Source organism: Curcuma longa, unplaced genomic scaffold (assembly GCF_044706935.1).
Source record: "Curcuma longa cultivar G26 ecotype Majalengka, Jawa Barat unplaced genomic scaffold, ITB_CL_G26_1.1 contig_23549, whole genome shotgun sequence".
NCBI classification, from domain to species: Eukaryota; Viridiplantae; Streptophyta; class Magnoliopsida; order Zingiberales; family Zingiberaceae; genus Curcuma; species Curcuma longa.
Window position 1 is genome coordinate 1 of NW_027432191.1, and position 9383 is coordinate 9383.

At 33.6% G+C, this 9383-nt stretch overlaps 2 long non-coding RNA genes across 2 annotated transcripts; both read right to left on the reverse strand.

The window, feature by feature from the left end:
* Positions 1–1525: 1525 nt before the first annotated feature.
* Positions 1526–2314, reverse strand: LOC141818160 (uncharacterized). Its single transcript, XR_012600918.1, has 3 exons — positions 1917–2314; positions 1747–1803; positions 1526–1660 (listed from the first exon to the last, which is right to left on the reverse strand). It is a non-coding gene; the product is annotated as an uncharacterized LOC141818160 (long non-coding RNA).
* A 2439-nt stretch (positions 2315–4753) lies between these two features.
* LOC141818159 (uncharacterized) lies at positions 4754–6183 on the reverse strand. The gene is made up of 3 exons (XR_012600917.1): positions 5977–6183; positions 5680–5885; positions 4754–4891 (listed from the first exon to the last, which is right to left on the reverse strand). It is a non-coding gene; the product is annotated as an uncharacterized LOC141818159 (long non-coding RNA).
* Between the last annotated feature and the right edge of the window lie 3200 nt (positions 6184–9383).

A 9383-nucleotide genomic window follows, 5' to 3' on the forward strand; every position in this document is an offset into this window, starting at 1 on the left:
TTTAAACAATGCTTTTCCCTTCGCCTTCATCAATCACACCCTTTTATCTCTCTCCTTTGTCTATCACTTGAGTTTTCAACCACCCTTTTTAGAAAGTCCCCAACAAGTCCAACTTGAACCAAATATTTACCTTTCCCTTATTCAGAACAATACCTCATCTATCCATTACTCTCTAAATTTCCTAATGGAAAATCCATCCATATCATTGTTGAACAATCTTTAAACAATAAGAAAACGTCTATTCTTGTTCACAAAGGGGAGCTCTCTTCTTCTAGACATAGATCTCCTCCTCATTGTGGCATGTTGTACTCTTCCCCTTTCTTCTAGCACTATCTTCCTCCCATATATCTTTTATTAGTCAGAAACTTTCCTCCTCTCCTCCCTCCACCCCTTGTACTAGAAGGAAGTTCAACAATAACATCAATATCAACCAAATAACTTTTTTACCCTACACATTCTACAGAATAATAGCTCATAACCCCTTTCTCTATAGATTGTTCAAATAGAAAGTCCCTTCATACCATTGTTAAGACCCCTTGTCCCCGCCCTAGAATGTCCCTTCTCATTTGCATTTGACCAAAGAGGAGCTACCCTCTTCTAGACATAGATATCCTCCACCACCAACCCCACTCCATTAGTGCAACTTATTTTGCATGGTGTTTCAACTTTTTCCAATATCCTTTGATTATCACACCTCTCATTTATCAAGTTAACAAAATCAAGTTCAAAATGTCAAGCCATGCCACAATTTTGATTTTTGACTAGAATTATACTATGATATGGTTTCGGTATCATTTCGATGTTCTAATGCATGGTGTCGGTGAGATTGGATGTTAAAAGAGGAAGAAGGTGAAGCATAGAAAGAAGACATTATTTATGCCAAGTGGTATTAAATCTCAATAATTTGGAACGATATGTTTTAACCATTTCGCCCGATATGGTATAAAATTTCAAACCATGAACAAAACTTCCTATTCTTGATTTTAATAAATTAGTTACAAAAACTTACTATTCTTGATCTTGATAAATCTAAATGGCTCTCCTAATTTTTATGATCTCAATGTACATACACATACACAAACAACTAGACAATCACTATTCTAGTGTCAATGTTCCATAGAATAGTGTTTGCATTTGTGTGTGCTTGTGTGTGGCATGTGTATGTGTGGTTGGGTGGGTGTCTAAAGGTTGTCTTGAATTTTTTGAATCTATAATGCACTTCAATTGAGTTTTCACTAAATAATTTGATTAGCAATGTTATTGGCATCTATATAAGAAATACATAGTTAACACGACACCAATTCACTTCCAATCAGCCACACATTGTTAGTGTTCATGTGTGTTGGTTTGTGGTAGATATAAGGAAGATTTTGTACATTTTTGAACTATGATGACGGACTCCAATCAAGACTTCTTACACAATAACTTGATTGTGAATGTTACTGACATCTACAAAATACATTTAGAAATAGCAAGTTTACATGAGTAAACAAAAATAAAGAATAATAAAAGCTCTCACCCAAGTTCAATTATGACATCTTGACATGTCCGAGCATCAGTGTTAAGGGAGTAATGAAGTGTTTGTTGCCTTTCCATTGGTGTTGGATCAGTATCGCCAACAACAGTTGTAGGAACTATCGTGTCTATGTTACTGTCATGACTACCAATTGCAGTGCCTCAATTAGAAAAGAATGAAGCAAATACTTTTCTATAAACTTCTGATGGGGAGAGGAACAAGTGGGCAACCTTATGCGCAATTTCAAAGGTTGATTCAATGAATATTTCTATTGCTAGATATAGATCCTGAAAAAACAGTAATGAATTCATTAGAATAACAAAAGTAAAGAGAATGCTATCATAATTTGAATTATCTGCCTGCTAAATTAACTGTTTGGGAATGTCACCATAGATAATACCTCAATTACCCCTCGCCTCCTATCAGTAGTGCGTTGAAGAACATGATCGTTTGTCTGAAGCAGTCTTGTCTTCTAGTCAATTGAGGGCTTGCAAATTGAGTAACATTCAGGTTTCCTGCTGCTCCCACTTCTCCTAAAACCTTCAAACAACCTCAGAAAAAAGGTTGCAAGCTAAAGGATCCAGGACAGCAAAATTTTGATCAGGCGTATTGTACGTTGATCATATCTATTAACTGTGTTGCTATTTGATAGTCATGAAGCCCGAGACATTGGAAATGCAGGACATAGGTTCTCATCATAATCTTCTTCACCAGCTATAGAAGAAGCATCAATGGAAGTTTCACGATCCAAGGACACTCATGTACCAACATGTTGGATTAAACATTTTACATGGAGAATGAAAGAAACCTAGGAGCAAAAATTAGATTTTTCTAATCAACTACCTTAGATCCAAAAGAAAAGACACACTAGACTCTCTTTGTGTTCACCTTGCCAAAAACAAAAGCTAACAAGTTTTTCATTAGGGAGAAGATGCATAGAATAAAGTATTGAAGGGATGTTTAAAATTTATATCATGATCTATAGCAAACAACTCCTAATTATATTGTTCGTGGCTTCTATCTAGAAGAAAAAGCAGAGCACTTATGTGAACAAGAAGATCTTGCCACCAACTTGTCATTAATCAAGTTAAGGCTCCACGTTGCTTCCGTCATGCATTTCATCATCTCCTTCAGTAGGTAGAAAAGTTTCAACTTCTAACCATCTAAATAGAAGAGAAAGTTGGAGAAAAAATGGAGAGAGAGAAATTTGGAGGGATGAATAAGTTGATCCAGTCTACTTGGAGAGAAAGTGAACGATAGATAGAATGTCGAAGTGTTTTAAAAGCAATACTTTTCTTCTAGATCTCATCATCGCAATTCTGTGGGAAAATGTTGAGGGGGAGAGAATCATACCAATCTTACAAAATCTAAGCAATAGTTTCTAAAAGAATAAACAACAAAATTGTATCATTATCTAGTATTCTTTACTAAATCATAGCCTAGTCAATAGTCATAAAACTCATGCTCAGGAGTAAATAAAAGAAAAGGCATATAAGACATTCACCAATGTGAAACAGCCTTATTCATTTCATAGAAACAACAAGCTTTGGCTCATTCACTTCCTAAGTCTTAAAAGTATATTCTAGCATTTTCCATAATGTATCTACTTTTGCAACCATGTAGTAGGTTTTCATGAGAATGGATTGCCAATTCACTTCATAGTCAAACAAAAAAAAAGGTAAGATTGATACTAACTTCAAAATAAGTAAAATGGAAAAATGCACATTCTTATATCACATAAAAGCAGCAGGAAGTGGAAAATCACTAGGAAGCTTAGGAAGCTTAGCATAGTACTTCAAAGATAATATTACTATCGCACTCAAGGCACCGCACTTCAAGGCATAAGCTATCAAGGATACTGTGTAACTACATTTAGGAAATAAAAGAAATAATCTACATTGATCAACAAAAATAAGCCTCAAAGCAATGTATCTTATATGACAGAAGGAACTCCAATGGGCAAGTACAAAGTTACAAAGTCTACATTGGTCAACAAAGAGAAGTCACAAAGTGCTGCATCAAAATTGTATCAGGAATTTAAACTCTACACCTATTGATTAGCTCCGATCATTGTGCTAACTTTCTATCCATTCAACTGACTACATTATGGTGTTGCAGAGTTGGGTCACTTCATGGCAATCTCTATCTGTGATCACTTTCAAACTAAAGTATATAGCAAACATATTGTTTTAAGGGGAAAGTAGCATCCATGTCCCATGAATTACAATTATTTTGCTTGTATATAGCCCCCATGCCTGATGATGTACTTCGCCTAACCATCACTTAGGCTAAACAATGATGAAATGCAGAGAGAAGTGTATTAAAGGAAAGAACGGCTGTTTAAGGCAATTTTTTATCTTACAACAGAAATCAACATCAATTTCAAATTTCTCCATGCATAGATATGAATATGAATTGTTAATGACAAAATTAATAAAATAAAATAAAATGTGTCTAATTGTAAAAACCATTAACATACAACTAACAGAAAACACGTACTCTCTAAGGTTGCCACTTAAAACACCTAACTCCCTCATCTTCATCTCATCTTCACACAATTCATCGACTTTTTTCTTCTCCCTGCAATGCTTATAGAATTCTTGCAAACAAACAATGCCCTGACTACGATCTATTGTTCGACCATCCCTCTTGGCAAGTTTTTGTTGTAAAATTTTAGACCAAAATATATGTTAAAGGGAATCAAATATCTAATTGTTCACAAGTAGACAATTAGCATACAAGTACAAGAAGCCAATTTTGAAATCACAACAACATGACAATTGGACATGGGGAAGTGCAGATGAAATTGGCTAAGCATACAAAATTAAAAACTGAAAAAACAAAGCAGACCAATTGAAACCAAACTGAAAAAAAAACTCAATTTATCAGTTTATTATGTTCAGGTCTAGTTTGGAAACTATTAAATATTTCGAATGCAGTTCGGAGTGATGGTAGACTGATACGATCAAAGCAAATATAAAGGATATATATATTCATGAATAAATTAGATATACAGATCTAGATAAACATGCATGCATGTATATATAAATACATAATTTATACAAGTATGTATATAAAAAGTTTCAGTTTGAAAATTTCTCTAATAAACTGAAGCTTATCAGTTTTAGTTCAGTTTGAAGTTTCTCTAATAAACCTATGAAAAAGCCCTGCCCACTCCAACAAGTGATAGCTAGTCCAGATGTACTACAAGGTAGGTCAAACCTATTGTGAGGGAATTCTAACGAGTTGCAGAAAAAAAAAAGGTTAAAAGTTGTACCTTTAGGACTGACATCAAGCTAGTTTTGAACTGTAGCACACCTCTACCCTCACTGTTAGGATCCAAGTTTTGTGCCAAGGAATATGCATGCTCACATACTACAACAGATGCACACCAAAGTCAAAATAGGCAATGTTATCTCTATCATGTTACTAAGAGACAAACAAGTAAAAAATCTCATGATAAAATTTTTCAATTCCTAAACAATGAAAATACTATATCGTTCAAAAGCTTATTACAAAAGGTTACAACCATTTGAGTAAGATGTCAATTAGTGAAATGGATGATTGATCAGCATATATTTCACCATTGGAACATGCATCTTCATTAGTTAATCAATCTGAAATATTGGAGAATAGAAGAAAGGCAAGGCAGGGGAAGGGGAGATGGGTTAAATGATGACCAGAACTGGTGATGCCAATATCGTGTGTCCGTACGATTTGGTTGAGATATAACACCTCAGAAAAAAGTAGGGGCTTGAACAAGTTGATATCCAGAGGAAATTTAGTCAAAGAAATATTAGTAGATGAAACAACAATCAAGAAGGCTAAAGGAGTTGTTCTTCATCGAACATATCAATAACTCAACCAAGTCATAATTGCATAAAAATCATTTAACATCATCAAATATTTTCAACAAAGTATTGACTATGTTTGCTAGATCAGACTACTGTTACAGGCAGTAACGGCAGCAACAATGAAAATAATTTTAAAGGATCTCAGAACGAGTTCAAGAAACTTCAATAAATTAGAGAATCAAATGTGAAATGGGAAGTATAAACAAGTAAACGATTCCAAATAAACTGTTGAGCCTTGCAAGTAAAGTACTAAGCAGCAGTAAGGCAACCGCACAGTCACAACACCAAGATCAAAGAGATCGAACTTACAAAATCTTGCAATGTTACGGTCCTCATCATCAATCTCGTCTGTCGCTCGTCCGCTCGTCGATATGGGTGTTGTTTGTCAGGGAGGACGGGACATTGCCTGCACCGCCACTGACGGGCTGCTGCTCAGTAACGACTACGCCCAACCGCTCCCGGCACAACGCTTCCCTGACCAGTGGTCCCCGGCGTCCTCATTTGCCCTGGCGAACCTAGAATGACAACACATAAGGGCAAGAATGCTACGCAAAAGAAGAACCACGAAAGAAACAGACTCTACAGAAGAAAAAAAAGGAATCTTACGTGGAGAAGGGGGGAGCGAGGGATCTTGAAGGAAGATTACGAATGCTTGGAAAAACCCTAGAAAAGAAGAGATTTCGCAGCTGAGACTGATAGGGGGTGTTCAGTGCAGCAGAGCGACGAGCCTTACAAAGAAACAGATCTGGTAGCGAGAAGGGGATGGGATCTTAGGAGGAGAAGGCAAGTGCTTCCTTCGCCCCGAAGCTTTCACAGGAGGAGTAACGGGGCGAAGCGGGGATATTTTGCTAACGCGGGGAGGATGAAAAAGGTTGGGAGTGCCGAAGCGGTGAGGAATCTTTAACGGTTATATTTTATGATAAAATATTCTTTTTAATTTAAATATATTTAAATAAAAAATAATATAACAATTACTTTTAATTATTATTTTAATTTAAAAAATAATATTCAAACAACTCAAATGAAGGAAAGCTTAAATTTTATTTTTTTAAAAAAAATTAATCATTTAATCTCATGTACGCACTTCATCAAACTTAAAAACTATTTAATGAGTTATATATATTTTTTAAAAACAAAAATATATATAATTTTTAAAAAAGTAAAGAAAGTAAAACATATAAATTATGAAATGAATTTAAAAAAATGCAACATAAATTATAAATTTAAAATAAAAAATTATTTTAATGTTATAAATACAAAATGTTATATATCAAAATTGATCATGTAATAATTTTTTTATTTGAAGCTTGTGTATAGTTATTTTTATTCATATTTTAAAATTGAACGATATTGACCAACTAATTTAAAATCTGTAGCAACTTTAGCTTAAAAATTTATATGATTCTTTGATTTGAAAGTCTTTAAAACCAACTAAACTTTCGACTATATACGACAATGATTAGATTCTCAAAGATTGAGCCTTTAAACATTAGAAGTCCTAAAGTTTAGGCCTTCATACATTAAATAGGCCTTTAATACATTAGAAGATATAATCAATCAAGATTGACTAACAATTGTTGATCAAGTCGATTTCTACCCACTAGAGTATTTATAAAAGTGAGGCTTATCTATATAAGCATTACCATTGATTTATTCTTGACAAGCATGCACAATGTGTTATGACATCTTGTTACTAAATTAAGTCAAAAGAAATGTGATCATCGATTGTCAAAAAATCATTTCTATAGAATATGGTACACTAATGGGATAAAAAATTTTAGACGTTAGTTGTTGGGTGAAGAGTTACTCGTGCTTTCAAATTTATCCTGATGATTGATGATGGATGGAAGTTTTTCGTAGGACTAGATTGGCCACTTTCAATATTTAATTGGTTTGAAGAATTAAATATCTAAATTATCAAAAAAAATATATAGAATATAGTACTTTTCTCATTTTATATCTTATGCAAATCTTTATAACAAATATATTAATATTATCTGAGCTTTTTCTACTTTTAAAGGAGACTTTTATTTGAGAAAATTTCAGATTTGATTTACTAAATGAATCATTAAGTCATGAAATAGCACGGGAGGTCTAAACCACGTAAAGGAACTTATTAACATTGTTATTTTATTTTTTTTCCCCCACTATCCTAATAGAATTATTTAACCTTATAAGAATCTTGAAAGAATATTATTATTTGTAGATTGAATAGTTATTCAACACCCCTTGCTATCCACTCTAGTTTAAATTATATTAGTCTTAGAAAAAAAATGCTAGACATATAATCAAAATTACTTGATTTATTTAACAATTTTGGTCAATAATTTTGATTAAAACTACATTACACGTATGGTAATTTTGACGAATCAAAATTGTTATATCATCCATCTTAAGCAATGTAATCACTTTAAAAATATGGTAGGACTCCATTGGCAATTTTAAAATAAAATTAATATATAATCATTTTGGTTAAAATTGGTATATGACCAATTATGAGTAATTTGATAATTTTCAAAGTATTGTTGAACTCCAATAATGTATGCATATATTCATATATTTTTTTAACAAAAAATGTACATGAAGAAATTATAGATTAAAATTATTAAATGATTATTTTTTATTTGGTTACTGTTTCGATTAAATACCGTAGATGATCAAACCATCGATCAATGAATGAACTGACATGCATGCTCTTCAAAATTTGCTACTGGAGATGATGAAAATAACCTGAAAAGCATTCCAAAAAGAGAGTTACAATGAGATCGGAATGGATATCGGTAAATTGCTCCAATGCTCAAGTTAGAATTTTGCGAGGGGAAGGAGAAGGCCTTGAAAAAATTAAGATTTTGTGTGTGCATACTTATGCCCATAGGAAAGGACAATCTTTTATAGAGTTATCAATTTGTCCATTTTCTAAAATATAAACATCAATTTATGATTTGTTTCGAGATACACACCATCATTTCCATGTCTTTCAGGATACTTTTCTTGCTTTTCGAGAGAAACAACCTTAGGGTGGTCTTGCGGGCGAACCGGCCTTATAGGCTCAATCTGGAAGCGAACAAAGAGAGACCCGAGGCTAAAATGAGGTCAGCATCCAAGACCGAGTAGAGATCGAGGTCAGGGCTCGAGGTTGAGATGAGGGTGACACCTAAGATCGAATAGTGGCCAAGGTCGAGACCCAAGGCTTGAAGCTGAGATCGGGGCTGTTGGGATTGTCCCGGTGCGTTGCACGTATTTACACGTTTCACAAACGTGTACAACAAAAATAAACTAATAATTAAATCTAATTATTACAATACACACAAGCAAATATAGGATATAACAAATATATGATATAACTGAAATTTAAAATTTTGCAGAATAATAAATATTCTACCCGTACTTGGTGTATGACACTCAACGAAATTGACATCAATCGAGCGATCCTTATCGAAGTTCCGCCTCTACTAGTGATCCACATCAAACTCTCATCTGGATGACTTTCAAAGTCACAAGTCACATCACCGTCTTCGATAATAATAGCCGACGATCGATAACGGACGATACGAGAGAAAAATCCTAATACATAATAATATTTATTGTGATAAATTTCATAGTTTTCTAACTATCACCAGCAATCGTATTCCAGATGTAGTTCTGATGGTCAACCTTTGACCGCCGATAAAGGGGTAAATTATTTGATTTAAGGGATATCCTATGGTAATCGACTTATAGTTACACTATTTATTGAATAAATAACAATTCACTATTTAAGTACATATTCTCTATGTGTTTGATTGGATCTTAAACTTAATTACTGAATGTCCGCAATACGATTCATAGCATGAGAGAATTTGTGATTGGATTACAACTAGTGAGCATCTTTACATATTCAATTATGAATGTATTAAAATTATCCTTAGTCGAGAAATTAATGAGCATGGACGTCATCGATTTTGTCGAGACTAGCACATGTTAAACTCCTTGGTTTGCCAAACAGCTGTTCTCGTTGACTAGAAATATTAGAT